The sequence below is a fragment of the Triticum aestivum genome, chromosome 3B (assembly GCF_018294505.1).
Source record: "Triticum aestivum cultivar Chinese Spring chromosome 3B, IWGSC CS RefSeq v2.1, whole genome shotgun sequence".
Taxonomy (NCBI): Eukaryota; Viridiplantae; Streptophyta; class Magnoliopsida; order Poales; family Poaceae; genus Triticum; species Triticum aestivum.
The window spans coordinates 19,720,781-19,728,901 of NC_057801.1; the positions used below are offsets into that span (position 1 = coordinate 19,720,781).

The 8,121-nt window shown below is 45.2% G+C and overlaps 1 pseudogene; it reads right to left on the reverse strand.

The window, feature by feature from the left end:
* Positions 1-391: 391 nt before the first annotated feature.
* Positions 392-4,275, reverse strand: LOC123067171 (E3 ubiquitin-protein ligase SINA-like 11; annotated as a pseudogene).
* Positions 4,276-8,121: the final 3,846 nt, after the last annotated feature.

Here is an 8,121-nt window from a genome sequence, read left to right on the forward strand (position 1 = left end):
CTTAATTGTATTGTGTTGGATGAGCAGGTGTTCACAAAAAAACTGGTACTACTCCATTTTTCGATTCGAAAAATTACCAGCCACCACACGATTCAGAAAATTATCTGTCACCCTGGAGATATTGCCACTCTATCCGTGACCAAGCAACCTCATTTAGTCACAGAAAAATGAAAGAGAAGAGACTTACTCTGTTTTGCGAAACAAGAACAGGCTTACTGTTATTGTGAAGCAACAACAGTACTACAGTACAATAGTCCAAAACAGAGTAACAAAAGGTGGTGTTTCAGACTCGATAAGCATGTAATGCACAGAAATGTACTAACACAACTACACAAGTACTACTCTTTTATAGTATTGTGTAGTAGCCTTCGATGGGACTGCCAAGCCTTTTTCAAATTCTGAATAAATAGCAAAGATCGGCTACAGTCAGACCTTGACGAGGAATGGTGACTTTAAGCATGATACCGTTTGCATCATCAGAAACCTTTCCCTTGGGAAGTATTAAGTCATACACTGTCGGAAGCCCATCAGAGATTGAAGAGCTCCTTATGCCCGAGCTTGTACTTGCACGATAGCCGGTCGTTTTGCAGTCGTGACTCATTTTATATCTGAACTTGGATTCCGCCCAGTTTGGTTCGACGCACACGAGTGAGATGGCATGTCCAAAAGGCTCTGATGTCATGCGGAGCAAAACAAAGTAGTTGTTCCTGCTGCATTGCAGAACATGTAAGCCTGGCTGTAAGCAGAGAGACACAGTGCCAGAGTCTGGGAGGGTTGTTGAGGGACACTTGTGTTGGGTCGTCAAATGGTCCAGGAGCTCTTCTGTTGGTCCAGCAAAGCTACATCCAGACTCTGGGCAAAAGCATGGAGCACACGGGCATGCCTTCTTGTGTTCTTCTTTCTTGTAGTAGGTGACCTTCTCCGCACATCCATACTTGTCATTGGAGCAAGATACTGTGACCGACCGGACAACATGTTCCATCCCAAAGCAGCGCTGGAATGAAGTTTCCACAAAGCATAAGTTACACTTGTTGTCCAGTCGATCCTCGCAGCAATCCTCGCATATGAAATGCCCCACGGAGCACTGTGGAATAGAAAGGATTAATTGGATCCCGTGAGGATAACTTGCAACATAAATTATTTTAATTTTGACAAACATAAAACAACATGGTAGTTCATTGTTTGAGTTGAGGTATTATCCCACGTTCACAAGAAACACTTCCTTGCCATGGCACTACGCCCAAAGAGAGGTAGCTTCCATAAAAGCTCTTATTTTATCTTGAACTTTATCACAAATGAAAAAAAAAACTCAAGCTCAAAGACAAGCTAGTGCATTTACCTGGAATATCGGTGGCCTGAGGGGCTCAGAGCAGACAGTGCAGTCAAGGAACTCCAACCCCACGGTGCCATTCAGCCTCTTGGCGCTGCTCTCTCCCTCTCACTGTGCTTCAGCTTTCCTCTTGCTCGAGCCATTACCATCCATCGCCAACAAAATTCCAAGGTGCCCACACAATCTTCCTTGGTCTGTACTGCTGGTATCACCAACACAAAACCGAGATACAAACCTATCGATAAACACAATCTCAGTACTCTCCTGTTCCACAGGATGTACCTATAAAAGTCATCGAATTGGTAAAAAGACACTGGTGCAAAGGCAATGAAACACGGATTCATTTGCAATTTCACACACATATATTGTGGTTTTCTTATTCTGATAAAAAAGGTGTATTTGAGTTGTGCCCAAATGGAGGCACATCCGAGAGCGCACAGCCAAAAATATTGAATCAAATAGTATTTGAGCTGATTTGACATAGCAGTCAATTATCGGGTAATAAACACGACGATGCATACGCAAGTAATCTAACAAGGAAACAGTGAAAACAAGAAATTTATTCAGATTCAGAGTTGGCCACCGGCGAAGCAGTTCGAGGCCGGGACGGAAGTAAGGTGTTCCTATCGGGAGGGATGTGCCGTACGTGAACTACCTGATCGCCTCGCGCTGGGGGTCTATCCACTGCAAGACCTAGTCGCCATGGCCGGCAAGAGGTCGCCGTTTCCTGCTGAGAGCTCCGTCGGAGATGAGATCGCTGCCTCCGGTGACCTCCCTCTCCGAGCGCTCGCCGCCCGCGCGCTTTGACCTAAGGCTGCTCAGAGTGATGGAGTTGGGGAAGAGGAGGAGACGAGCGCGACGGTGGCAGCAGAGTTCCCCGCTATTTGACACCGCGAGAAAGGCGAGAGGGCGCTTCTGTAAACAAAATAGTAAAAAATATCACCATATCTCGGGTGACTCATTGGAAATAGCACTATTTGATGGCGCATTGGGAAGAGAACACAAGTGTTTTTCTTCATAACGACATCCAAAGGTCAGATCTAATTAATAAATATGGAGAAAAACAAAGGCCATTACACACAACTGAACGTCGGCCACATCATTTTGAAAGGAAATGTAACAATACCACCAATCAAATGAAGCAGTTAGGGACAACTTCCATTTTGAAGGAATTGCATTTGGCACAACCAAAAGAGAAGACGACACATGGTACGGTCGTGACCGCTCGTACCCTATGCCGCTGCCTCCCTCTCATCTAGTACAAGGCAACTTTGTATAGGCGAGAAGAATCACAGAGGAGAGGGTCATGGCGGTGCGGTGGATCACGGCCCTTACCGGCAAGAGGACTCTGTTTTCGGGTGTTTCTTCACGTTTTGTTAGGATGTGTGTTCTTCTCAGAAAGACGAGACGACGGAGGCTCCCTAAAGATAGAATAAGGTTCTCCCTGCCTAGCCGTCGTCCCAATGGCGTGTCTAGCGTCATCAGTGGGCGTGTGGAGGTGTGTCTTCGGCGGATCTATCCTTGGTGGATTTCCTTGGATCAGGTCGTAGTTCGTCTACGTTCATGTATTTTCAGGTTAGATCCTTCAGACCTGATATCGCGCATGCCGTGGGGATCATCAGTAGGTTCATGGAACAACCAAGTTTGCATCACTGGACAACCGTAAAGCAAATCCTCAGGTATCTGCAAGGGACGTTGAGCTACGGCTGCCGCTGCCAGGCGGGGCGCGGGGAAAGAGAGCTAGTTGGTTACAACAACAACGATCATGCCGGTGATACTGGTGATCGGAAGAGCACCTCTGGCAATGTATTCTTCCTCGGCAACAATCTGGTCACCTGGTGCTCACAGACACAAAAGGTTGTGGCTCTCTCATCTTGAGAAGTTGAATATGTCGCAGCAGCGGCGGCTTGTCAGGGCGTATGGCTGTCTCATTTGATCAGTGAGATGCTTGGCAGGCCAACAACAAAGTTCAAGCTGTTCATCGACAACCAAGCTACCATTGCTTTGAGCAAGAAACCGATTAATCATGATCGAAACAAGCATATCGACATCAACTTCCACTACATTTGAGACTGCATTGAGTCTGGTCAAGTGGAAGACAATCACATTCAAACCAAGGAACAACTTGCTGACGCGCTGACGAAGCCGCTGGGGCGAGTGACCTTCATCGAGATGAGGCAGAAGTTTGGGATGATCAAGGTTGATTCAGGGCGTTGAGCTTAAGGGGGTGAAATATAGGCTAGTTAAGCTCCCCGTCAGGTAGTTTGCTTGCTGTTAGAATAAGGCATGCTTGTCTGGTCTGTCAGGCTCATGCACACTCATCGCTTTTCTGTTTTGGTTTGACTTGATCTCCCGATCTGTTAGGCGCACGAGACGCGGCCGTGGGATGATAGCCTCTGTACGTTTTACTTTTGATACATACCGAGAAATAACAGAAAAAGGGTTGCCTGACCGGCGACAGAAAAACTACTCTGTATCTCCAGCTCTCTCTGAATCTCTCTCTCGATCGTGATTCCGGCAACGACAGAGCTGGCCTTCCAGGCGCGCTTCGAGGCCATGGCGCCGCACGCCCCCGCTGGTCCAGCTTGCTGCGGAGCGGCCGCCATGCGAGGGCAGCTCGCCGCGCGGGCGTCGACTACGTAGTAATCTATCCGTCTCTTCATTGGAGGAAAAACCAGCAGAACAGATGTGGAGGAGGGGGCGCTAGTGGTGATGTTCGTCGGCCACTTCTTGAGCGGCAACAGCGATTCCTGGATCTGGATGGTGTTGGGGAGGCCACAGCCGGCGGCTAGCTGGAGCTGCAAGCCCGTCGTCGTCGGTGCAGATGGAGATACCGCTGCGCAATTCGTCGCCCTCTTCTTTGGCGGCAACAGCGATTCCTCGATGATGGCGCGGAAGCTGTGCCCAGCCCCAGATGGATGGAGTTGGAAGCACGTCGCCGTCATCGGAGAAAGATGGCGCTGCCTCAAGAAGTCTTTAGACGATCTCTTATTGGGGTATGGCAAAACAGCTAGGTAGAGCATCAGAAGGACGGCGGGGAAGGTATATATAATGGCCGGTCCTCCAGTTGCATATGCTGGTACCGGAGTACAGTCGGAGACAGTCCACGTCAGTTTCGTTCTGAGTCCACGTTCGGAATCGGACCAAATTTCTTTTTTTTTATTGACATATTTTAGTCGAGTGTGGCTAGATCTCAGTCAAATCCTTTTTTTTTCCGGGTGAGATCTCAGTCAAATCCAAATCTCAGGCAAGAAGGCAAGTGACATACAACCTCTGCAAAGAAATATAAGAGCGTAACGCTCATAAACTATTTACAGATGGAGTAACATGTTAATCTTTTTTGCACAGATCTCAATGTAAGATCTTAACCGTATGGCATCGTCTGAGACATAACAAAGTCTTAGTCGGCTACTCTGATATTTATCAAAACTTATTTTATCAATTTTAAAATCTAGTTTCAAATCTTCTCAATAAACTGATTTCATTTATTTCATAAAACTAACCATCCATTGCAAAAGTTGTTTCGGTTATGTAAAAATAAATAGATTTCAATAATTTTAAAAGGCCGATTTCACTATTGTCAATAAACTGGTTTCACTTCTTCAGAAAAATAGATTTCAATAATTTCAATAAACTAACTTCACTCATTTGTTAAAACTAATTCCAGTGATTGTCTGGTGAATTCGCTCGTAGACAATATATCTTTGCTCCACATTTAATAAATCTAGCCGTGACGGTCTTCCCACACAAAAAATTCCACTCATTTCAATAAATGGATCTCAACAAACAAACAAAAAAAAGATTTCAACTCTTTCGAAAACCATATTTCAATTAATTCAAAAACTACATTCACTCATTTTAGAAATGTAATTTCACGTATTCCAAAAACTAATTTCACGTATTTCAAAAACTAATTCCATGGATTTCAATGAATCGATTTCGGTATTCCAAAAAATAATTTATCCTTCAGAAAACAGATGAATTTGTAAGAACTATTTCATTTTATTTAATAAACTTATTTCAGTTTTAAGAACTAAAAGAGTGTGACAACATGGAACTGTGCCTTATGTGCCGACTTGGCAATGTAGATAACATTTGCCATGAATTTCCAAGAAATGGTACCCTCCACATTCATCATTGATCAGAACTTGCGACAAAATGTCCCAAAGCTCATGGTACTCGAATAAATGCTCCATTAGAAAAATCTTTGATTAACTTGATCTGCTTTATCCACGCATTCTCAGCAGATGGTCTCACGAACCATCCAGTTCTTCCTCTTGGAGGCCTCATAGACAAGACAAGGGGGATAATGTCTTTCAGCCTCCTCCCACCTTGTTGCTTGGTCCCCATAGTCAATGGTGGCACAACATACAGGTGTAGAAGAGCTTTGTGTCCACGGCATCACAAAGGATGCCCGTCCCAACCCACAACTTGCTCGGGTCGGTCCACTCAAGCCATGGCCAACACAACTGCAACACCCTCCCAAATTTTTTAGATAGGTCACACTAAGGCCCCCAAGGTGGTTGAGGGCAGCAAACAGTTTCCCAGTTAAGCTTGCATTTCTCTCTCGAGGTCTTAGAAAGTCATCGATCGCTGAACCGACTCAGGAACCCCCTTCTCCGCAGGAGGTCAAAGATGTAGTCCGATCTAACCGAGTCAAGAGCCTTGCGAATGTCCAACATGAAAAGCAAGGTTGCCTTATTATATCTGCGGACGTGACAGAGAAAGTTTCTAACATACATGAAGTTGACGTGGATGCTTCTCTTCTGTAGGTATGCACTTCGGGCTTTGGAAACAAGATGGAGGGAGTAATGGAGGAAGCGGAGGAGGAGGGGCAACTGGTAGCAATTGAAGGGGGTTGTATGATTCATAGAAAGAGGGATAAGTGAGAGGATTAATGTAGGAAGATTTCTTGGTAGTTTTCTCTTTGAAAAATTGGTTGGTAGTTTCCGTATATTTCCATATAGATAATGTGAATCCTTTATTTTTCATATATACTATACAATGTCAATCGAAGGATCAAATCAGCAGTGGCGAAGTTACATGGGGGCCGGGGGGCATTTGCCACCCCCCCCCCTACTATAGGAATACTCTTAAGCGTACCCCTAGTTATTAGGACAGAGGAGGTGACCGGGCCCGCGCTTCGGCGCTGGCTGGGCCTGCCATGCCAATGAGATGAACAACAAGAGCCAGGGCAGATCTGTGAACAGCAACAAGATGTGGCAAGGCCATTGAAGCGGCAAATCCAAAGAACGCAAAAAAAACCAGGTCAGTAAGGAGTTCTGCAACGAGAATTACTCTGCAGCTAGAAGAACAAACGAGGGAACTGGTTCTGCCATGAGAACAAGAGAGGTGGAATGATCTAGCAACTACATCCGAGAACACATAAAGAAACTAAAAAGGTAACAAAAACCCTACCGTATCCCCAATCTTCATCAAATAAACCCTACCGAATTTACAATGTCTTGATGCAATAAGCAGAGTGTCCAGGCGCCACAACCCATAAGCGAGGCACAAAAAAGCTAAAAGGTAAAACCAGTCATTACGCTCATAGCATAGTTCTGTATGACGAATTGTCAGTGTTGCTCCCTTGCATTTTTCTCTCGTTCACTTCGATGTAATGTAATACACACATTTGTACTAGATAGATGCTGCTCCTGTTTAGAAGCTCATTACCTGAACCTGTAAGCTTAATTTGGGGCTGAACATATGCGGTTGCCTGCTTGGCACGGTTGCTCTCTTCAGTTAATTTCCAGTACAGTAATGTGATGGACTGATGGTGCCACCTTATTTAAGCACAGCCGCTATAGGCTATTGATGTTCCAAGCTTGGGGGAGAAATTCTGATATTTTCCATAGTTTTGCGCATATTTTCCTTTCTATAGTTGTATCTTTTACGGCGACCTTTCCCCCACAAGTGTGCAATCTATACTATCATCCCTTATACTAAATGACATGACTTGTATACCTTAAGAGTGAGAGTGGTTTCTATATTAATGAGAATTTCGCTTACTGTGTTTTGTTTTTTTTTCTTTCTATTCAGTATTATTATGGATGTGAAATTCCTTTACCCTGAAAGGAAAGTCATGACTTCACTAGCAATCATTAAGCATCTAGTTGGACGTAGTTGAGAGTTGAGAGAATATATAGTTAGCTAAAAAGCAAAACCAGTCATTACGCTGGTATCTCAGGTTTGTCGGTGTTGCTTCCTTGCATTTTCGCTACTTCACTACGACAGTGCCAAAAAACGTCTTATATTATATTATGATACAAAGGTAGTATAATGTAGTTTAGATGTTCACCACCTGTACCTGAAAGCTTAATTCGGATCTGAACATATTCACTTCATTTCATACAAATTTATACATGTAGAAAGCCGCACACATTGGGGGCCGGATTGTTAGTGATAATCATAGGTTGATTACACAAGTCGGCTCTCAGGATTGCAGACTACCAACATTAAGCACTGAAACAAGGGAGACAATATTCAGTTCCAGAAACTAGTAGGTTGACGGTGACGCAGCCTTGTAATCAGCCCGCCAGCTCCAAGCCATCAAGTAATCAGCCAACTACTCTGCTCGATCACTGCGTCCACACGTCGGCGCTGTATCTGGAGCTGGCCTTCCTGGCGCGCTTCGAGGCCATGGCGCCGCACGCCGCGGCCGGTCCGGACTGCTGCAGAGCGGCCGCCATGCGAGCGCAGCTCGCCGCGCCGGCGTCGACGGCGTAGTAATCCATCCTTCTCTTCTTCATTGGATAAGCCTTCAGCAGAAGAGATGAGGAGGAGGAGGA